This window comes from Conger conger, chromosome 6 (assembly GCF_963514075.1).
Source record: "Conger conger chromosome 6, fConCon1.1, whole genome shotgun sequence".
Taxonomy (NCBI): Eukaryota; Metazoa; Chordata; class Actinopteri; order Anguilliformes; family Congridae; genus Conger; species Conger conger.
This window is the reverse complement of record NC_083765.1, coordinates 64,799,593-64,822,996: the sequence shown is the minus strand read 5'-3', so window position 1 is coordinate 64,822,996 and position 23,404 is coordinate 64,799,593. Positions and strand designations below refer to the sequence as shown.

The 23,404-nt window shown below is 44.6% G+C and overlaps 11 non-coding genes across 11 annotated transcripts; all 11 read right to left on the bottom strand.

The window, feature by feature from the left end:
• Positions 1–1,251: 1,251 nt before the first annotated feature.
• On the bottom strand, positions 1,252–1,322 carry trnag-ccc (transfer RNA glycine (anticodon CCC)). The gene has a single exon. It is a non-coding gene; the product is annotated as a tRNA-Gly (tRNA).
• A 409-nt stretch (positions 1,323–1,731) lies between these two features.
• trnag-ccc (transfer RNA glycine (anticodon CCC)) lies at positions 1,732–1,802 on the bottom strand. The gene has a single exon. It is a non-coding gene; the product is annotated as a tRNA-Gly (tRNA).
• Positions 1,803–3,171: 1,369 nt separating this feature from the next.
• On the bottom strand, positions 3,172–3,242 carry trnag-ccc (transfer RNA glycine (anticodon CCC)). The gene has a single exon. It is a non-coding gene; the product is annotated as a tRNA-Gly (tRNA).
• A 1,369-nt stretch (positions 3,243–4,611) lies between these two features.
• Positions 4,612–4,682, bottom strand: trnag-ccc (transfer RNA glycine (anticodon CCC)). Its single transcript has one exon. It is a non-coding gene; the product is annotated as a tRNA-Gly (tRNA).
• A 409-nt stretch (positions 4,683–5,091) lies between these two features.
• On the bottom strand, positions 5,092–5,162 carry trnag-ccc (transfer RNA glycine (anticodon CCC)). The gene has a single exon. It is a non-coding gene; the product is annotated as a tRNA-Gly (tRNA).
• Positions 5,163–6,531: 1,369 nt separating this feature from the next.
• trnag-ccc (transfer RNA glycine (anticodon CCC)) lies at positions 6,532–6,602 on the bottom strand. Its single transcript has one exon. It is a non-coding gene; the product is annotated as a tRNA-Gly (tRNA).
• Positions 6,603–10,371: 3,769 nt separating this feature from the next.
• On the bottom strand, positions 10,372–10,442 carry trnag-ccc (transfer RNA glycine (anticodon CCC)). Its single transcript has one exon. It is a non-coding gene; the product is annotated as a tRNA-Gly (tRNA).
• Positions 10,443–10,851: 409 nt separating this feature from the next.
• On the bottom strand, positions 10,852–10,922 carry trnag-ccc (transfer RNA glycine (anticodon CCC)). Its single transcript has one exon. It is a non-coding gene; the product is annotated as a tRNA-Gly (tRNA).
• Positions 10,923–12,291: 1,369 nt separating this feature from the next.
• Positions 12,292–12,362, bottom strand: trnag-ccc (transfer RNA glycine (anticodon CCC)). The gene has a single exon. It is a non-coding gene; the product is annotated as a tRNA-Gly (tRNA).
• Positions 12,363–19,491: 7,129 nt separating this feature from the next.
• Positions 19,492–19,562, bottom strand: trnag-ccc (transfer RNA glycine (anticodon CCC)). Its single transcript has one exon. It is a non-coding gene; the product is annotated as a tRNA-Gly (tRNA).
• A 3,769-nt stretch (positions 19,563–23,331) lies between these two features.
• trnag-ccc (transfer RNA glycine (anticodon CCC)) lies at positions 23,332–23,402 on the bottom strand. The gene has a single exon. It is a non-coding gene; the product is annotated as a tRNA-Gly (tRNA).
• Positions 23,403–23,404: the final 2 nt, after the last annotated feature.

Below are 23,404 nucleotides of genomic sequence, written 5' to 3'. Positions count from 1 at the left end.
TCAGTGGACTTTATCGTAATCCCGCTATAAGGAATGGCTTTGAATACCCTTTTCAGGCTGTTATCTGAGGGGGGAGACAAATGCACATTCCAAAGACAGGAATCCTACTCAAAACTCATTGTCACTTTATATTTATGCATTTTCCTTTTTATAAATTGCTATAAAAGGTTATTGTTCAACATCACTTGAGTGGGTCACATTAACTTAAAAAGGTGAGGTTTATAATGTTTAAATAACAGCCGGAGCTGGATTCGAACCCTTCTTTCAAGGGAGGGGTCACCTTCGGTCAAAAACTCTGTTACGGCAATCCGCGACTGGCCCCCGCGTGGGAATCTTGCATGATACCCCTACACCACTGGCACACAGAGTGGCCATGGTTTATGCCTCCTAATAAAGGGATGAGTCTGAAAACCAGACCACAATCTGTTTTCAAAGGACAAGAGAGAATGACATGAAACATTCCCAGAAACGGAATCCATAGCTAACAATTAGGGAGAATGCACAGAAACAAAACGACTTGACCATTAAGGAAAGAAGCAGCATAAAAAAGAACAGTCTATTTTCACATTTCAGATGGCACACTCAAGTAATCCAATGGCACAACCTGGATTATCTAGAGGCAATCCAGTTCATTGGAGATTGCGATAGAGCAGAGGAGTACAGAAAGGGCTTTGAAACGTTCCAAATGTCCGGATATTTCAACACAGCCAACATTAAGGTACGTCTGGCAAAGAGAAGAAGCGGCAGCAGCCCAAAAGGGAACCAGACCCTTGCGCCAGCCAGGAATCGAACGCGGGTCGCAAGAAGAGGAATCTAACATGATACCCCAACACCATTAGCACACACCAAGGGCAATTTTTATGCCTCCTAATAATGGGATGAGCCTGAAAACCAGACCACAATCTGTTGACAAAGGACTAGAGAGAATGACATAAAACATTCCCAGAAAGGGAATCCATAGCTAACAATTGGGGAGAATGCACAGAAACAAAACGACTTGACCATTAAGGAAAGAAGCAGCATAAAAAAGAACAGTCTATTTTCACATTTCAGATGGCACACTCAAGTACTCCAATGGCACAACCTGGATTATCTAGAGGCAATGCAGTTCATTGGAGATTGCGATACAGCAGAGGAGTACAGAAAGGGCTTTGAAACGTTCCGAATGTCCGGATATTTCAACACAGCCAACATTAAGGTACGTCTGGCAAAGAGAAGAAGCGGCAGCAGCCCAAAAGGCAACAGGACCCTTGCGCCAGCCGGGAATCGAACCCGGGTCGCAAGAATGGGAATCTTGCATGATACCCCTACACCACTGGCACACAGAGTGGCCATGGTTTATGCCTCCTAATAAAGGGATGAGTCTGAAAACCAGACCACAATCTGTTTTCAAAGGACAAGAGAGAATGACATGAAACATTCCAAGAAACGGAATCCATAGCTAACAATTAGGGAGAATGCACAGAAACAAAACGACTTGACCATTAAGGAAAGAAGCAGCATAAAAAAGAACAGTCTATTTTCACATTTCAGATGGCACACTTAAGTAATCCAATGGCACAACCTGGATTATGTACAGGCAAAGCAGTTCATTGGAGATTGCGATAGAGCAGAGGAGTACAGAAAGGGCTTTGAAACGTTCCAAATGTCCGGATATTTCAACACAGCCAACATTAAGGTACGTCTGGCAAAGAGAAGAAGCGGCAGCAGCCCAAAAGGCAACAGGACCCTTGCGCCAGCCGGGAATCGAACCCGGGTCGCAAGAATGGGAATCTTGCATGATACCCCTACACCACTGGCACACAGAGTGGCCATGGTTTATGCCTCCTAATAAAGGGATGAGTCTGAAAACCAGACCACAATCTGTTTTCAAAGGACAAGAGAGAATGACATGAAACATTCCCAGAAACGGAATCCATAGCTAACAATTAGGGAGAATGCACAGAAACAAAACGACTTGACCATTAAGGAAAGAAGCAGCATAAAAAAGAACAGTCTATTTTCACATTTCAGATGGCACACTTAAGTAATCCAATGGCACAACCTGGATTATGTACAGGCAAAGCAGTTCATTGGAGATTGCGATAGAGCAGAGGAGTACAGAAAGGGCTTTGAAACGTTCCAAATGTCCGGATATTTCAACACAGCCAACATTAAGGTACGTCTGGCAAAGAGAAGAAGCGGCAGCAGCCCAAAAGGGAACCAGACCCTTGCGCCAGCCAGGAATCGAACGCGGGTCGCAAGAAGAGGAATCTAACATGATACCCCAACACCATTAGCACACACCAAGGGCAATTTTTATGCCTCCTAATAATGGGATGAGCCTGAAAACCAGACCACAATCTGTTGACAAAGGACTAGAGAGAATGACATAAAACATTCCCAGAAAGGGAATCCATAGCTAACAATTGGGGAGAATGCACAGAAATAAAACGACTTGACCATTAAGGAAAGAAGCAGCATAAAAAAGAACAGTCTATTTTCACATTTCAGATGGCACACTCAAGTACTCCAATGGCACAACCTGGATTATCTAGAGGCAATGCAGTTCATTGGAGATTGCGATACAGCAGAGGAGTACAGAAAGGGCTTTGAAACGTTCCAAATGTCCGGATATTTCAACACAGCCAACATTAAGGTACGTCTGGCAAAGAGAAGAAGCGGCAGCAGCCCAAAAGGGAACAGGACCCTTGCGCCAGCCTGGAATCGAACGCAGGTCGCAAGAAGGGGAATCTAACATGATACCCCAACACCACTAGCACACACCAAGGGCAATTTTTATGCCTCCTAATAATGGGATGAGCCTGAAAACCAGACCACAATCTGTTGACAAAGGACTAGAGAGAATGACATAAAACATTCCCAGAAAGGGAATCCATAGCTAACAATTGGGGAGAATGCACAGAAACAAAACGACTTGACCATTAAGGAAAGAAGCAGCATAAAAAAGAACAGTCTATTTTCACATTTCAGATGGCACACTCAAGTAATCCAATGGCACAACCTGGATTATGTGCAGGCAAAACAGTTCATTGGAGATTGCGATACAGCAGAGGAGTACAGAAAGGGCTTTGAAACGTTCCGAATGTCCGGATATTTCAACACAGCCAACATTAAGGTACGTCTGGCAAAGAGAAGAAGCGGCAGCAGCCCAAAAGGCAACAGGACCCTTGCGCCAGCCGGGAATCGAACCCGGGTCACAAGAATGGGAATCTTGCATGATACCCCTACACCACTGGCACACAGAGTGGCCATGGTTTATGCCTCCTAATAAAGGGATGAGTCTGAAAACCAGACCACAATCTGTTTTCAAAGGACAAGAGAGAATGACATGAAACATTCCCAGAAACGGAATCCATAGCTAACAATTGAGGAGAATGCACAGAAACAAAACGACTTGACCATTAAGGAAAGAAGCAGCATAAAAAAGAACAGTCTATTTTCACATTTCAGATGGCACACTCAAGTACTCCAATGGCACAACCTGGATTATCTAGAGGCAATGCAGTTCATTGGAGATTGCGATAGAGCAGAGGAGTACAGAAAGGGCTTTGAAACGTTCCAAATGTCCGGATATTTCAACACAGCCAACATTAAGGTACGTCTGGCAAAGAGAAGAAGCGGCAGCAGCCCAAAAGGGAACAGGACCCTTGCGCCAGCCTGGAATCGAACGCAGGTCGCAAGAAGGGGAATCTAACATGATACCCCAACACCACTAGCACACACCAAGGGCAATTTTTATGCCTCCTAATAATGGGATGAGCCTGAAAACCAGACCACAATCTGTTGACAAAGGACTAGAGAGAATGACATAAAACATTCCCAGAAAGGAAATCCATAGCTAACAATTGGGGAAAATGCACAGAAGCAAAACGACTTGACCATTATGGAAATAAGCAACATGAAAAAGAACAGTCTATTTTCAAGTTGCAGATGGCACACTCAAGTAATCCAATGGCACAACCTGGATTATCTAGAGGCAATCCAGTTCATTGGAGATTGCGATAGAGCAGAGGAGTACAGAAAGGGCTTTGAAACGTTCCAAATGTCCGGATATTTCAACACAGCCAACATTAAGGTACGTCTGGCAAAGAGAAGAAGCGGCAGCAGCCCAAAAGGGAACCAGACCCTTGCGCCAGCCAGGAATCGAACGCGGGTCGCAAGAAGAGGAATCTAACATGATACCCCAACACCATTAGCACACACCAAGGGCAATTTTTATGCCTCCTAATAATGGGATGAGCCTGAAAACCAGACCACAATCTGTTGACAAAGGACTAGAGAGAATGACATAAAACATTCCCAGAAAGGGAATCCATAGCTAACAATTGGGGAGAATGCACAGAAACAAAACGACTTGACCATTAAGGAAAGAAGCAGCATAAAAAAGAACAGTCTATTTTCACATTTCAGATGGCACACTCAAGTACTCCAATGGCACAACCTGGATTATCTAGAGGCAATGCAGTTCATTGGAGATTGCGATACAGCAGAGGAGTACAGAAAGGGCTTTGAAACGTTCCGAATGTCCGGATATTTCAACACAGCCAACATTAAGGTACGTCTGGCAAAGAGAAGAAGCGGCAGCAGCCCAAAAGGCAACAGGACCCTTGCGCCAGCCGGGAATCGAACCCGGGTCGCAAGAATGGGAATCTTGCATGATACCCCTACACCACTGGCACACAGAGTGGCCATGGTTTATGCCTCCTAATAAAGGGATGAGTCTGAAAACCAGACCACAATCTGTTTTCAAAGGACAAGAGAGAATGACATGAAACATTCCAAGAAACGGAATCCATAGCTAACAATTAGGGAGAATGCACAGAAACAAAACGACTTGACCATTAAGGAAAGAAGCAGCATAAAAAAGAACAGTCTATTTTCACATTTCAGATGGCACACTTAAGTAATCCAATGGCACAACCTGGATTATGTACAGGCAAAGCAGTTCATTGGAGATTGCGATAGAGCAGAGGAGTACAGAAAGGGCTTTGAAACGTTCCAAATGTCCGGATATTTCAACACAGCCAACATTAAGGTACGTCTGGCAAAGAGAAGAAGCGGCAGCAGCCCAAAAGGCAACAGGACCCTTGCGCCAGCCGGGAATCGAACCCGGGTCGCAAGAATGGGAATCTTGCATGATACCCCTACACCACTGGCACACAGAGTGGCCATGGTTTATGCCTCCTAATAAAGGGATGAGTCTGAAAACCAGACCACAATCTGTTTTCAAAGGACAAGAGAGAATGACATGAAACATTCCCAGAAACGGAATCCATAGCTAACAATTAGGGAGAATGCACAGAAACAAAACGACTTGACCATTAAGGAAAGAAGCAGCATAAAAAAGAACAGTCTATTTTCACATTTCAGATGGCACACTTAAGTAATCCAATGGCACAACCTGGATTATGTACAGGCAAAGCAGTTCATTGGAGATTGCGATAGAGCAGAGGAGTACAGAAAGGGCTTTGAAACGTTCCAAATGTCCGGATATTTCAACACAGCCAACATTAAGGTACGTCTGGCAAAGAGAAGAAGCGGCAGCAGCCCAAAAGGGAACCAGACCCTTGCGCCAGCCAGGAATCGAACGCGGGTCGCAAGAAGAGGAATCTAACATGATACCCCAACACCATTAGCACACACCAAGGGCAATTTTTATGCCTCCTAATAATGGGATGAGCCTGAAAACCAGACCACAATCTGTTGACAAAGGACTAGAGAGAATGACATAAAACATTCCCAGAAAGGGAATCCATAGCTAACAATTGGGGAGAATGCACAGAAATAAAACGACTTGACCATTAAGGAAAGAAGCAGCATAAAAAAGAACAGTCTATTTTCACATTTCAGATGGCACACTCAAGTACTCCAATGGCACAACCTGGATTATCTAGAGGCAATGCAGTTCATTGGAGATTGCGATACAGCAGAGGAGTACAGAAAGGGCTTTGAAACGTTCCAAATGTCCGGATATTTCAACACAGCCAACATTAAGGTACGTCTGGCAAAGAGAAGAAGCGGCAGCAGCCCAAAAGGGAACAGGACCCTTGCGCCAGCCTGGAATCGAACGCAGGTCGCAAGAAGGGGAATCTAACATGATACCCCAACACCACTAGCACACACCAAGGGCAATTTTTATGCCTCCTAATAATGGGATGAGCCTGAAAACCAGACCACAATCTGTTGACAAAGGACTAGAGAGAATGACATAAAACATTCCCAGAAAGGGAATCCATAGCTAACAATTGGGGAGAATGCACAGAAACAAAACGACTTGACCATTAAGGAAAGAAGCAGCATAAAAAAGAACAGTCTATTTTCACATTTCAGATGGCACACTCAAGTAATCCAATGGCACAACCTGGATTATGTGCAGGCAAAACAGTTCATTGGAGATTGCGATACAGCAGAGGAGTACAGAAAGGGCTTTGAAACGTTCCGAATGTCCGGATATTTCAACACAGCCAACATTAAGGTACGTCTGGCAAAGAGAAGAAGCGGCAGCAGCCCAAAAGGCAACAGGACCCTTGCGCCAGCCGGGAATCGAACCCGGGTCACAAGAATGGGAATCTTGCATGATACCCCTACACCACTGGCACACAGAGTGGCCATGGTTTATGCCTCCTAATAAAGGGATGAGTCTGAAAACCAGACCACAATCTGTTTTCAAAGGACAAGAGAGAATGACATGAAACATTCCCAGAAACGGAATCCATAGCTAACAATTGAGGAGAATGCACAGAAACAAAACGACTTGACCATTAAGGAAAGAAGCAGCATAAAAAAGAACAGTCTATTTTCACATTTCAGATGGCACACTCAAGTACTCCAATGGCACAACCTGGATTATCTAGAGGCAATGCAGTTCATTGGAGATTGCGATAGAGCAGAGGAGTACAGAAAGGGCTTTGAAACGTTCCAAATGTCCGGATATTTCAACACAGCCAACATTAAGGTACGTCTGGCAAAGAGAAGAAGCGGCAGCAGCCCAAAAGGGAACAGGACCCTTGCGCCAGCCTGGAATCGAACGCAGGTCGCAAGAAGGGGAATCTAACATGATACCCCAACACCACTAGCACACACCAAGGGCAATTTTTATGCCTCCTAATAATGGGATGAGCCTGAAAACCAGACCACAATCTGTTGACAAAGGACTAGAGAGAATGACATAAAACATTCCCAGAAAGGAAATCCATAGCTAACAATTGGGGAAAATGCACAGAAGCAAAACGACTTGACCATTATGGAAATAAGCAACATGAAAAAGAACAGTCTATTTTCAAGTTGCAGATGGCACACTCAAGTAATCCAATGGCACAACCTGGATTATGTGCAGGCAAAACAGTTCATTGGAGATTGCGATAGAGCAGAGGAGTACAGAAAGGGCTTTGAAACGTTCCAAATGTCCGGATATTTCAACACAGCCAACATTAAGGTACGTCTGGCAAAGAGAAGAAGCGGCAGCAGCCCAAAAGGGAACCAGACCCTTGCGCCAGCCAGGAATCGAACGCGGGTCGCAAGAAGAGGAATCTAACATGATACCCCAACACCATTAGCACACACCAAGGGCAATTTTTATGCCTCCTAATAATGGGATGAGCCTGAAAACCAGACCACAATCTGTTGACAAAGGACTAGAGAGAATGACATAAAACATTCCCAGAAAGGGAATCCATAGCTAACAATTGGGGAGAATGCACAGAAACAAAACGACTTGACCATTAAGGAAAGAAGCAGCATAAAAAAGAACAGTCTATTTTCACATTTCAGATGGCACACTCAAGTACTCCAATGGCACAACCTGGATTATCTAGAGGCAATGCAGTTCATTGGAGATTGCGATACAGCAGAGGAGTACAGAAAGGGCTTTGAAACGTTCCAAATGTCCGGATATTTCAACACAGCCAACATTAAGGTACGTCTGGCAAAGAGAAGAAGCGGCAGCAGCCCAAAAGGGAACAGGACCCTTGCGCCAGCCTGGAATCGAACGCAGGTCGCAAGAAGGGGAATCTAACATGATACCCCAACACCACTAGCACACACCAAGGGCAATTTTTATGCCTCCTAATAATGGGATGAGCCTGAAAACCAGACCACAATCTGTTGACAAAGGACTAGAGAGAATGACATAAAACATTCCCAGAAAGGAAATCCATAGCTAACAATTGGGGAAAATGCACAGAAGCAAAACGACTTGACCATTATGGAAATAAGCAACATGAAAAAGAACAGTCTATTTTCAAGTTGCAGATGGCACACTCAAGTAATCCAATGGCACAACCTGGATTATGTGCAGGCAAAACAGTTCATTGGAGATTGCGATAGAGCAGAGGAGTACAGAAAGGGCTTTGAAACGTTCCAAATGTCCGGATATTTCAACACAGCCAACATTAAGGTACGTCTGGCAAAGAGAAGAAGCGGCAGCAGCCCAAAAGGGAACCAGACCCTTGCGCCAGCCAGGAATCGAACGCGGGTCGCAAGAAGAGGAATCTAACATGATACCCCAACACCATTAGCACACACCAAGGGCAATTTTTATGCCTCCTAATAATGGGATGAGCCTGAAAACCAGACCACAATCTGTTGACAAAGGACTAGAGAGAATGACATAAAACATTCCCAGAAAGGAAATCCATAGCTAACAATTGGGGAAAATGCACAGAAGCAAAACGACTTGACCATTATGGAAATAAGCAACATGAAAAAGAACAGTCTATTTTCAAGTTGCAGATGGCACACTCAAGTAATCCAATGGCACAACCTGGATTATGTGCAGGCAAAACAGTTCATTGGAGATTGCGATAGAGCAGAGGAGTACAGAAAGGGCTTTGAAACGTTCCAAATGTCCGGATATTTCAACACAGCCAACATTAAGGTACGTCTGGCAAAGAGAAGAAGCGGCAGCAGCCCAAAAGGGAACCAGACCCTTGCGCCAGCCAGGAATCGAACGCGGGTCGCAAGAAGAGGAATCTAACATGATACCCCAACACCATTAGCACACACCAAGGGCAATTTTTATGCCTCCTAATAATGGGATGAGCCTGAAAACCAGACCACAATCTGTTGACAAAGGACTAGAGAGAATGACATAAAACATTCCCAGAAAGGGAATCCATAGCTAACAATTGGGGAGAATGCACAGAAATAAAACGACTTGACCATTAAGGAAAGAAGCAGCATAAAAAAGAACAGTCTATTTTCACATTTCAGATGGCACACTCAAGTACTCCAATGGCACAACCTGGATTATCTAGAGGCAATGCAGTTCATTGGAGATTGCGATAGAGCAGAGGAGTACAGAAAGGGCTTTGAAACGTTCCAAATGTCCGGATATTTCAACACAGCCAACATTAAGGTACGTCTGGCAAAGAGAAGAAGCGGCAGCAGCCCAAAAGGGAACAGGACCCTTGCGCCAGCCTGGAATCGAACGCAGGTCGCAAGAAGGGGAATCTAACATGATACCCCAACACCACTAGCACACACCAAGGGCAATTTTTATGCCTCCTAATAATGGGATGAGCCTGAAAACCAGACCACAATCTGTTGACAAAGGACTAGAGAGAATGACATAAAACATTCCCAGAAAGGAAATCCATAGCTAACAATTGGGGAAAATGCACAGAAGCAAAACGACTTGACCATTATGGAAATAAGCAACATGAAAAAGAACAGTCTATTTTCAAGTTGCAGATGGCACACTCAAGTAATCCAATGGCACAACCTGGATTATCTAGAGGCAATCCAGTTCATTGGAGATTGCGATAGAGCAGAGGAGTACAGAAAGGGCTTTGAAACGTTCCAAATGTCCGGATATTTCAACACAGCCAACATTAAGGTACGTCTGGCAAAGAGAAGAAGCGGCAGCAGCCCAAAAGGGAACCAGACCCTTGCGCCAGCCAGGAATCGAACGCGGGTCGCAAGAAGAGGAATCTAACATGATACCCCAACACCATTAGCACACACCAAGGGCAATTTTTATGCCTCCTAATAATGGGATGAGCCTGAAAACCAGACCACAATCTGTTGACAAAGGACTAGAGAGAATGACATAAAACATTCCCAGAAAGGGAATCCATAGCTAACAATTGGGGAGAATGCACAGAAACAAAACGACTTGACCATTAAGGAAAGAAGCAGCATAAAAAAGAACAGTCTATTTTCACATTTCAGATGGCACACTCAAGTACTCCAATGGCACAACCTGGATTATCTAGAGGCAATGCAGTTCATTGGAGATTGCGATACAGCAGAGGAGTACAGAAAGGGCTTTGAAACGTTCCGAATGTCCGGATATTTCAACACAGCCAACATTAAGGTACGTCTGGCAAAGAGAAGAAGCGGCAGCAGCCCAAAAGGCAACAGGACCCTTGCGCCAGCCGGGAATCGAACCCGGGTCGCAAGAATGGGAATCTTGCATGATACCCCTACACCACTGGCACACAGAGTGGCCATGGTTTATGCCTCCTAATAAAGGGATGAGTCTGAAAACCAGACCACAATCTGTTTTCAAAGGACAAGAGAGAATGACATGAAACATTCCAAGAAACGGAATCCATAGCTAACAATTAGGGAGAATGCACAGAAACAAAACGACTTGACCATTAAGGAAAGAAGCAGCATAAAAAAGAACAGTCTATTTTCACATTTCAGATGGCACACTTAAGTAATCCAATGGCACAACCTGGATTATGTACAGGCAAAGCAGTTCATTGGAGATTGCGATAGAGCAGAGGAGTACAGAAAGGGCTTTGAAACGTTCCAAATGTCCGGATATTTCAACACAGCCAACATTAAGGTACGTCTGGCAAAGAGAAGAAGCGGCAGCAGCCCAAAAGGCAACAGGACCCTTGCGCCAGCCGGGAATCGAACCCGGGTCGCAAGAATGGGAATCTTGCATGATACCCCTACACCACTGGCACACAGAGTGGCCATGGTTTATGCCTCCTAATAAAGGGATGAGTCTGAAAACCAGACCACAATCTGTTTTCAAAGGACAAGAGAGAATGACATGAAACATTCCCAGAAACGGAATCCATAGCTAACAATTAGGGAGAATGCACAGAAACAAAACGACTTGACCATTAAGGAAAGAAGCAGCATAAAAAAGAACAGTCTATTTTCACATTTCAGATGGCACACTTAAGTAATCCAATGGCACAACCTGGATTATGTACAGGCAAAGCAGTTCATTGGAGATTGCGATAGAGCAGAGGAGTACAGAAAGGGCTTTGAAACGTTCCAAATGTCCGGATATTTCAACACAGCCAACATTAAGGTACGTCTGGCAAAGAGAAGAAGCGGCAGCAGCCCAAAAGGGAACCAGACCCTTGCGCCAGCCAGGAATCGAACGCGGGTCGCAAGAAGAGGAATCTAACATGATACCCCAACACCATTAGCACACACCAAGGGCAATTTTTATGCCTCCTAATAATGGGATGAGCCTGAAAACCAGACCACAATCTGTTGACAAAGGACTAGAGAGAATGACATAAAACATTCCCAGAAAGGGAATCCATAGCTAACAATTGGGGAGAATGCACAGAAATAAAACGACTTGACCATTAAGGAAAGAAGCAGCATAAAAAAGAACAGTCTATTTTCACATTTCAGATGGCACACTCAAGTACTCCAATGGCACAACCTGGATTATCTAGAGGCAATGCAGTTCATTGGAGATTGCGATACAGCAGAGGAGTACAGAAAGGGCTTTGAAACGTTCCAAATGTCCGGATATTTCAACACAGCCAACATTAAGGTACGTCTGGCAAAGAGAAGAAGCGGCAGCAGCCCAAAAGGGAACAGGACCCTTGCGCCAGCCTGGAATCGAACGCAGGTCGCAAGAAGGGGAATCTAACATGATACCCCAACACCACTAGCACACACCAAGGGCAATTTTTATGCCTCCTAATAATGGGATGAGCCTGAAAACCAGACCACAATCTGTTGACAAAGGACTAGAGAGAATGACATAAAACATTCCCAGAAAGGGAATCCATAGCTAACAATTGGGGAGAATGCACAGAAACAAAACGACTTGACCATTAAGGAAAGAAGCAGCATAAAAAAGAACAGTCTATTTTCACATTTCAGATGGCACACTCAAGTAATCCAATGGCACAACCTGGATTATGTGCAGGCAAAACAGTTCATTGGAGATTGCGATACAGCAGAGGAGTACAGAAAGGGCTTTGAAACGTTCCGAATGTCCGGATATTTCAACACAGCCAACATTAAGGTACGTCTGGCAAAGAGAAGAAGCGGCAGCAGCCCAAAAGGCAACAGGACCCTTGCGCCAGCCGGGAATCGAACCCGGGTCACAAGAATGGGAATCTTGCATGATACCCCTACACCACTGGCACACAGAGTGGCCATGGTTTATGCCTCCTAATAAAGGGATGAGTCTGAAAACCAGACCACAATCTGTTTTCAAAGGACAAGAGAGAATGACATGAAACATTCCCAGAAACGGAATCCATAGCTAACAATTGAGGAGAATGCACAGAAACAAAACGACTTGACCATTAAGGAAAGAAGCAGCATAAAAAAGAACAGTCTATTTTCACATTTCAGATGGCACACTCAAGTACTCCAATGGCACAACCTGGATTATCTAGAGGCAATGCAGTTCATTGGAGATTGCGATAGAGCAGAGGAGTACAGAAAGGGCTTTGAAACGTTCCAAATGTCCGGATATTTCAACACAGCCAACATTAAGGTACGTCTGGCAAAGAGAAGAAGCGGCAGCAGCCCAAAAGGGAACAGGACCCTTGCGCCAGCCTGGAATCGAACGCAGGTCGCAAGAAGGGGAATCTAACATGATACCCCAACACCACTAGCACACACCAAGGGCAATTTTTATGCCTCCTAATAATGGGATGAGCCTGAAAACCAGACCACAATCTGTTGACAAAGGACTAGAGAGAATGACATAAAACATTCCCAGAAAGGAAATCCATAGCTAACAATTGGGGAAAATGCACAGAAGCAAAACGACTTGACCATTATGGAAATAAGCAACATGAAAAAGAACAGTCTATTTTCAAGTTGCAGATGGCACACTCAAGTAATCCAATGGCACAACCTGGATTATGTGCAGGCAAAACAGTTCATTGGAGATTGCGATAGAGCAGAGGAGTACAGAAAGGGCTTTGAAACGTTCCAAATGTCCGGATATTTCAACACAGCCAACATTAAGGTACGTCTGGCAAAGAGAAGAAGCGGCAGCAGCCCAAAAGGGAACCAGACCCTTGCGCCAGCCAGGAATCGAACGCGGGTCGCAAGAAGAGGAATCTAACATGATACCCCAACACCATTAGCACACACCAAGGGCAATTTTTATGCCTCCTAATAATGGGATGAGCCTGAAAACCAGACCACAATCTGTTGACAAAGGACTAGAGAGAATGACATAAAACATTCCCAGAAAGGGAATCCATAGCTAACAATTGGGGAGAATGCACAGAAACAAAACGACTTGACCATTAAGGAAAGAAGCAGCATAAAAAAGAACAGTCTATTTTCACATTTCAGATGGCACACTCAAGTACTCCAATGGCACAACCTGGATTATCTAGAGGCAATGCAGTTCATTGGAGATTGCGATACAGCAGAGGAGTACAGAAAGGGCTTTGAAACGTTCCAAATGTCCGGATATTTCAACACAGCCAACATTAAGGTACGTCTGGCAAAGAGAAGAAGCGGCAGCAGCCCAAAAGGGAACAGGACCCTTGCGCCAGCCTGGAATCGAACGCAGGTCGCAAGAAGGGGAATCTAACATGATACCCCAACACCACTAGCACACACCAAGGGCAATTTTTATGCCTCCTAATAATGGGATGAGCCTGAAAACCAGACCACAATCTGTTGACAAAGGACTAGAGAGAATGACATAAAACATTCCCAGAAAGGAAATCCATAGCTAACAATTGGGGAAAATGCACAGAAGCAAAACGACTTGACCATTATGGAAATAAGCAACATGAAAAAGAACAGTCTATTTTCAAGTTGCAGATGGCACACTCAAGTAATCCAATGGCACAACCTGGATTATGTGCAGGCAAAACAGTTCATTGGAGATTGCGATAGAGCAGAGGAGTACAGAAAGGGCTTTGAAACGTTCCAAATGTCCGGATATTTCAACACAGCCAACATTAAGGTACGTCTGGCAAAGAGAAGAAGCGGCAGCAGCCCAAAAGGGAACCAGACCCTTGCGCCAGCCAGGAATCGAACGCGGGTCGCAAGAAGAGGAATCTAACATGATACCCCAACACCATTAGCACACACCAAGGGCAATTTTTATGCCTCCTAATAATGGGATGAGCCTGAAAACCAGACCACAATCTGTTGACAAAGGACTAGAGAGAATGACATAAAACATTCCCAGAAAGGGAATCCATAGCTAACAATTGGGGAGAATGCACAGAAATAAAACGACTTGACCATTAAGGAAAGAAGCAGCATAAAAAAGAACAGTCTATTTTCACATTTCAGATGGCACACTCAAGTACTCCAATGGCACAACCTGGATTATCTAGAGGCAATGCAGTTCATTGGAGATTGCGATAGAGCAGAGGAGTACAGAAAGGGCTTTGAAACGTTCCAAATGTCCGGATATTTCAACACAGCCAACATTAAGGTACGTCTGGCAAAGAGAAGAAGCGGCAGCAGCCCAAAAGGGAACAGGACCCTTGCGCCAGCCTGGAATCGAACGCAGGTCGCAAGAAGGGGAATCTAACATGATACCCCAACACCACTAGCACACACCAAGGGCAATTTTTATGCCTCCTAATAATGGGATGAGCCTGAAAACCAGACCACAATCTGTTGACAAAGGACTAGAGAGAATGACATAAAACATTCCCAGAAAGGAAATCCATAGCTAACAATTGGGGAAAATGCACAGAAGCAAAACGACTTGACCATTATGGAAATAAGCAACATGAAAAAGAACAGTCTATTTTCAAGTTGCAGATGGCACACTCAAGTAATCCAATGGCACAACCTGGATTATGTGCAGGCAAAACAGTTCATTGGAGATTGCGATAGAGCAGAGGAGTACAGAAAGGGCTTTGAAACGTTCCAAATGTCCGGATATTTCAACACAGCCAACATTAAGGTACGTCTGGCAAAGAGAAGAAGCGGCAGCAGCCCAAAAGGGAACCAGACCCTTGCGCCAGCCAGGAATCGAACGCGGGTCGCAAGAAGAGGAATCTAACATGATACCCCAACACCATTAGCACACACCAAGGGCAATTTTTATGCCTCCTAATAATGGGATGAGCCTGAAAACCAGACCACAATCTGTTGACAAAGGACTAGAGAGAATGACATAAAACATTCCCAGAAAGGAAATCCATAGCTAACAATTGGGGAAAATGCACAGAAGCAAAACGACTTGACCATTATGGAAATAAGCAACATGAAAAAGAACAGTCTATTTTCAAGTTGCAGATGGCACACTCAAGTAATCCAATGGCACAACCTGGATTATCTAGAGGCAATCCAGTTCATTGGAGATTGCGATACAGCAGAGGAGTACAGAAAGGGCTTTGAAACGTTCCAAATGTCCGGATATTTCAACACAGCCAACATTAAGGTACGTCTGGCAAAGAGAAGAAGCGGCAGCAGCCCAAAAGGGAACAGGACCCTTGCGCCAGCCTGGAATCGAACGCAGGTCGCAAGAAGGGGAATCTAACATGATACCCCAACACCACTAGCACACACCAAGGGCAATTTTTATGCCTCCTAATAATGGGATGAGCCTGAAAACCAGACCACAATCTGTTGACAAAGGACTAGAGAGAATGACATAAAACATTCCCAGAAAGGAAATCCATAGCTAACAATTGGGGAAAATGCACAGAAGCAAAACGACTTGACCATTATGGAAATAAGCAACATGAAAAAGAACAGTCTATTTTCAAGTTGCAGATGGCACACTCAAGTAATCCAATGGCACAACCTGGATTATGTGCAGGCAAAACAGTTCATTGGAGATTGCGATAGAGCAGAGGAGTACAGAAAGGGCTTTGAAACGTTCCAAATGTCCGGATATTTCAACACAGCCAACATTAAGGTACGTCTGGCAAAGAGAAGAAGCGGCAGCAGCCCAAAAGGGAACCAGACCCTTGCGCCAGCCAGGAATCGAACGCGGGTCGCAAGAAGAGGAATCTAACATGATACCCCAACACCATTAGCACACACCAAGGGCAATTTTTATGCCTCCTAATAATGGGATGAGCCTGAAAACCAGACCACAATCTGTTGACAAAGGACTAGAGAGAATGACATAAAACATTCCCAGAAAGGGAATCCATAGCTAACAATTGGGGAGAATGCACAGAAATAAAACGACTTGACCATTAAGGAAAGAAGCAGCATAAAAAAGAACAGTCTATTTTCAAGTTGCAGATGGCACACTCAAGTAATCCAATGGCACAACCTGGATTATCTAGAGGCAATCCAGTTCATTGGAGATTGCGATACAGCAGAGGAGTACAGAAAGGGCTTTGAAACGTTCCAAATGTCCGGATATTTCAACACAGCCAACATTAAGGTACGTCTGGCAAAGAGAAGAAGCGGCAGCAGCCCAAAAGGGAACAGGACCCTTGCGCCAGCCTGGAATCGAACGCAGGTCGCAAGAAGGGGAATCTAACATGATACCCCAACACCACTAGCACACACCAAGGGCAATTTTTATGCCTCCTAATAATGGGATGAGCCTGAAAACCAGACCACAATCTGTTGACAAAGGACTAGAGAGAATGACATAAAACATTCCCAGAAAGGAAATCCATAGCTAACAATTGGGGAAAATGCACAGAAGCAAAACGACTTGACCATTATGGAAATAAGCAACATGAAAAAGAACAGTCTATTTTCAAGTTGCAGATGGCACACTCAAGTAATCCAATGGCACAACCTGGATTATGTGCAGGCAAAACAGTTCATTGGAGATTGCGATAGAGCAGAGGAGTACAGAAAGGGCTTTGAAACGTTCCAAATGTCCGGATATTTCAACACAGCCAACATTAAGGTACGTCTGGCAAAGAGAAGAAGCGGCAGCAGCCCAAAAGGGAACCAGACCCTTGCGCCAGCCAGGAATCGAACGCGGGTCGCAAGAAGAGGAATCTAACATGATACCCCAACACCATTAGCACACACCAAGGGCAATTTTTATGCCTCCTAATAATGGGATGAGCCTGAAAACCAGACCACAATCTGTTGACAAAGGACTAGAGAGAATGACATAAAACATTCCCAGAAAGGGAATCCATAGCTAACAATTGGGGAGAATGCACAGAAATAAAACGACTTGACCATTAAGGAAAGAAGCAGCATAAAAAAGAACAGTCTATTTTCAAGTTGCAGATGGCACACTCAAGTAATCCAATGGCACAACCTGGATTATCTAGAGGCAATCCAGTTCATTGGAGATTGCGATACAGCAGAGGAGTACAGAAAGGGCTTTGAAACGTTCCAAATGTCCGGATATTTCAACACAGCCAACATTAAGGTACGTCTGGCAAAGAGAAGAAGCGGCAGCAGCCCAAAAGGGAACAGGACCCTTGCGCCAGCCTGGAATCGAACGCAGGTCGCAAGAAGGGGAATCTAACATGATACCCCAACACCACTAGCACACACCAAGGGCAATTTTTATGCCTCCTAATAATGGGATGAGCCTGAAAACCAGACCACAATCTGTTGACAAAGGACTAGAGAGAATGACATAAAACATTCCCAGAAAGGAAATCCATAGCTAACAATTGGGGAAAATGCACAGAAGCAAAACGACTTGACCATTATGGAAATAAGCAACATGAAAAAGAACAGTCTATTTTCAAGTTGCAGATGGCACACTCAAGTAATCCAATGGCACAACCTGGATTATGTGCAGGCAAAACAGTTCATTGGAGATTGCGATAGAGCAGAGGAGTACAGAAAGGGCTTTGAAACGTTCCAAATGTCCGGATATTTCAACACAGCCAACATTAAGGTACGTCTGGCAAAGAGAAGAAGCGGCAGCAGCCCAAAAGGGAACCAGACCCTTGCGCCAGCCAGGAATCGAACGCGGGTCGCAAGAAGAGGAATCTAACATGATACCCCAACACCATTAGCACACACCAAGGGCAATTTTTATGCCTCCTAATAATGGGATGAGCCTGAAAACCAGACCACAATCTGTTGACAAAGGACTAGAGAGAATGACATAAAACATTCCCAGAAAGGGAATCCATAGCTAACAATTGGGGAGAATGCACAGAAATAAAACGACTTGACCATTAAGGAAAGAAGCAGCATAAAAAAGAACAGTCTATTTTCACATTTCAGATGGCACACTCAAGTACTCCAATGGCACAACCTGGATTATCTAGAGGCAATGCAGTTCATTGGAGATTGCGATACAGCAGAGGAGTACAGAAAGGGCTTTGAAACGTTCCAAATGTCCGGATATTTCAACACAGCCAACATTAAGGTACGTCTGGCAAAGAGAAGAAGCGGCAGCAGCCCAAAAGGGAACAGGACCCTTGCGCCAGCCTGGAATCGAACGCAGGTCGCAAGAAGGGGAATCTAACATGATACCCCAACACCACTAGCACACACCAAGGGCAATTTTTATGCCTCCTAATAATGGGATGAGCCTGAAAACCAGACCACAATCTGTTGACAAAGGACTAGAGAGAATGACATAAAACATTCCCAGAAAGGAAATCCATAGCTAACAATTGGGGAAAATGCACAGAAGCAAAACGACTTGACCATTATGGAAATAAGCAACATGAAAAAGAACAGTCTATTTTCAAGTTGCAGATGGCACACTCAAGTAATCCAATGGCACAACCTGGATTATGTGCAGGCAAAACAGTTCATTGGAGATTGCGATAGAGCAGAGGAGTACAGAAAGGGCTTTGAAACGTTCCAAATGTCCGGATATTTCAACACAGCCAACATTAAGGTACGTCTGGCAAAGAGAAGAAGCGGCAGCAGCCCAAAAGGGAACCAGACCCTTGCGCCAGCCAGGAATCGAACGCGGGTCGCAAGAAGAGGAATCTAACATGATACCCCAACACCATTAGCACACACCAAGGGCAATTTTTATGCCTCCTAATAATGGGATGAGCCTGAAAACCAGACCACAATCTGTTGACAAAGGACTAGAGAGAATGACATAAAACATTCCCAGAAAGGGAATCCATAGCTAACAATTGGGGAGAATGCACAGAAACAAAACGACTTGACCATTAAGGAAAGAAGCAGCATAAAAAAGAACAGTCTATTTTCACATTTCAGATGGCACACTCAAGTACTCCAATGGCACAACCTGGATTATCTAGAGGCAATGCAGTTCATTGGAGATTGCGATACAGCAGAGGAGTACAGAAAGGGCTTTGAAACGTTCCGAATGTCCGGATATTTCAACACAGCCAACATTAAGGTACGTCTGGCAAAGAGAAGAAGCGGCAGCAGCCCAAAAGGCAACAGGACCCTTGCGCCAGCCGGGAATCGAACCCGGGTCGCAAGAATGGGAATCTTGCATGATACCCCTACACCACTGGCACACAGAGTGGCCATGGTTTATGCCTCCTAATAAAGGGATGAGTCTGAAAACCAGACCACAATCTGTTTTCAAAGGACAAGAGAGAATGACATGAAACATTCCCAGAAACGGAATCCATAGCTAACAATTAGGGAGAATGCACAGAAACAAAACGACTTGACCATTAAGGAAAGAAGCAGCATAAAAAAGAACAGTCTATTTTCACATTTCAGATGGCACACTCAAGTAATCCAATGGCACAACCTGGATTATCTAGAGGCAATCCAGTTCATTGGAGATTGCGATACAGCAGAGGAGTACAGAAAGGGCTTTGAAACGTTCCAAATGTCCGGATATTTCAACACAGCCAACATTAAGGTACGTCTGGCAAAGAGAAGAAGCGGCAGCAGCCCAAAAGGGAACAGGACCCTTGCGCCAGCCTGGAATCGAACGCAGGTCGCAAGAAGGGGAATCTAACATGATACCCCAACACCACTAGCACACACCAAGGGCAATTTTTATGCCTCCTAATAATGGGATGAGCCTGAAAACCAGACCACAATCTGTTGACAAAGGACTAGAGAGAATGACATAAAACATTCCCAGAAAGGAAATCCATAGCTAACAATTGGGGAAAATGCACAGAAGCAAAACGACTTGACCATTATGGAAATAAGCAACATGAAAAAGAACAGTCTATTTTCAAGTTGCAGATGGCACACTCAAGTAATCCAATGGCACAACCTGGATTATGTGCAGGCAAAACAGTTCATTGGAGATTGCGATAGAGCAGAGGAGTACAGAAAGGGCTTTGAAACGTTCCAAATGTCCGGATATTTCAACACAGCCAACATTAAGGTACGTCTGGCAAAGAGAAGAAGCGGCAGCAGCCCAAAAGGGAACCAGACCCTTGCGCCAGCCAGGAATCGAACGCGGGTCGCAAGAAGAGGAATCTAACATGATACCCCAACACCATTAGCACACACCAAGGGCAATTTTTATGCCTCCTAATAATGGGATGAGCCTGAAAACCAGACCACAATCTGTTGACAAAGGACTAGAGAGAATGACATAAAACATTCCCAGAAAGGGAATCCATAGCTAACAATTGGGGAGAATGCACAGAAATAAAACGACTTGACCATTAAGGAAAGAAGCAGCATAAAAAAGAACAGTCTATTTTCACATTTCAGATGGCACACTCAAGTACTCCAATGGCACAACCTGGATTATCTAGAGGCAATGCAGTTCATTGGAGATTGCGATACAGCAGAGGAGTACAGAAAGGGCTTTGAAACGTTCCAAATGTCCGGATATTTCAACACAGCCAACATTAAGGTACGTCTGGCAAAGAGAAGAAGCGGCAGCAGCCCAAAAGGGAACAGGACCCTTGCGCCAGCCTGGAATCGAACGCAGGTCGCAAGAAGGGGAATCTAACATGATACCCCAACACCACTAGCACACACCAAGGGCAATTTTTATGCCTCCTAATAATGGGATGAGCCTGAAAACCAGACCACAATCTGTTGACAAAGGACTAGAGAGAATGACATAAAACATTCCCAGAAAGGAAATCCATAGCTAACAATTGGGGAAAATGCACAGAAGCAAAACGACTTGACCATTATGGAAATAAGCAACATGAAAAAGAACAGTCTATTTTCAAGTTGCAGATGGCACACTCAAGTAATCCAATGGCACAACCTGGATTATGTGCAGGCAAAACAGTTCATTGGAGATTGCGATAGAGCAGAGGAGTACAGAAAGGGCTTTGAAACGTTCCAAATGTCCGGATATTTCAACACAGCCAACATTAAGGTACGTCTGGCAAAGAGAAGAAGCGGCAGCAGCCCAAAAGGGAACAGGACCCTCGCGCCAGCCTGGAATCAAACGCAGGTCGCAAGAAGGGGAATCTAACATGATACCCCAACACCACTAGCACACACCAAGGGCAATTTTTATGCCTCCTAATAATGGGATGAGCCTGAAAACCAGACCACAATCTGTTGACAAAGGACTAGAGAGAATGACATAAAACATTCCCAGAAAGGGAATCCATAGCTAACAATTGGGGAAAATGCACAGAAGCAAAACGACTTGACCATTATGGAAATAAGCAGCATGAAAAAGAACAGTCTATTTTCAAGTTGCAGATGGCACACTCAAGTAGTCCAATGGCATAACCTGGATTATGTGCAGGCAAAGCAGTTCATTGGAGATTGCGATAGAGCAGAGGAGTACAGAAAGGGCTTTGAAACGTTCCAAATGTCCGGATATTTCAACACAGCCAACATTAAGGTACGTCTGGCAAAGAGAAGAAGCGGCAGCAGCCCAAAAGGGAACAGGACCCTTGCGCCAGCCTGGAATCGAACGCAGGTCGCAAGAAGGGGAATCTAACATGATACCCCAACACCACTAGCACACACCAAGGGCAATTTTTATGCCTCCTAATAATGGGATGAGCCTGAAAACCAGACCACAATCTGTTGACAAAGGACTAGAGAGAATGACATAAAACATTCCCAGAAAGGGAATCCATAGCTAACAATTGGGGAGAATGCACAGAAGCAAAACGACTTGACCATTATGGAAATAAGCAGCATGAAAAAGAACAGTCTATTTTCAAGTTGCAGATGGCACACTCAAGTAGTCCAATGGCATAACCTGGATTATGTGCAGGCAAAGCAGTTCATTGGAGATTGCGATAGAGCAGAGGAGTACAGAAAGGGCTTTGAAACGTTCCAAATGTCCGGATATTTCAACACAGCCAACATTAAGGTACGTCTGGCAAAGAGAAGAAGCGGCAGCAGCCCAAAAGGGAACCAGACCCTTGCGCCAGCCAGGAATCGAACGCGGGTCGCAAGAAGAGGAATCTAACATGATACCCCAACACCATTAGCACACACCAAGGGCAATTTTTATGCCTCCTAATAATGGGATGAGCCTGAAAACCAGACCACAATCTGTTGACAAAGGACTAGAGAGAATGACATAAAACATTCCCAGAAAGGGAATCCATGGCTAACAATTGGGGAGAATGCACAGAAGCAAAACGACTTGACCATTATGGAAATAAGCAACATAAAAAAGAACAGTCTATTTTCAAGTTGCAGATGGCACACTTAAGTAATCCAATGGCACAACCTGGATTATGTACAGGCAAAGCAGTTCATCGGAGATTGCGATAGAGCAGAGGAGTACAGAAAGGGCTTTGAAACGTTCCAAATGTCCGGATATTTCAACACAGCCAACATTAAGGTACGTCTGGCAAAGAGAAGAAGCGGCAGCAGCCCAAAAGGGAACAGGACCCTTGCGCCAGCCCGGAATCGAACGCAGGTCGCAAGAAGGGGAATCTAACATGATACCCCAACACCACTAGCACACACCAAGGGCAATTTTTATGCCTCCTAATAATGGGATGAGCCTGAAAACCAGACCACAATCTGTTGACAAAGGACTAGAGAGAATGACATAAAACATTCCCAGAAAGGGAATCCATAGCTAACAATTGGGGAGAATGCACAGAAGCAAAACGACTTGACCATTATGGAAATAAGCAACATAAAAAAGAACAGTCTATTTTCAAGTTGCAGATGGCACACTCAAGTAATCCAATGGCACAACCTGGATTATGTCCAGGCAAAGCAGTTGATTGGAGATTGCGATAGAGCAGAGGAGTACAGAAAGGGCTTTGAAACGTTCCAAATGTCCGGATATTTCAACACAGCCAACAGTAAGGTAAGTCTGGCAAAGAGAAGAAGCGGCAGCAGCCCCAAATGGAACAAGACCCTTGCGCCAGCTGGGAATCGAACCCAGGTCGCAAGAATGGGAATCTTGCATGATACACCTACACCACTGGCACAC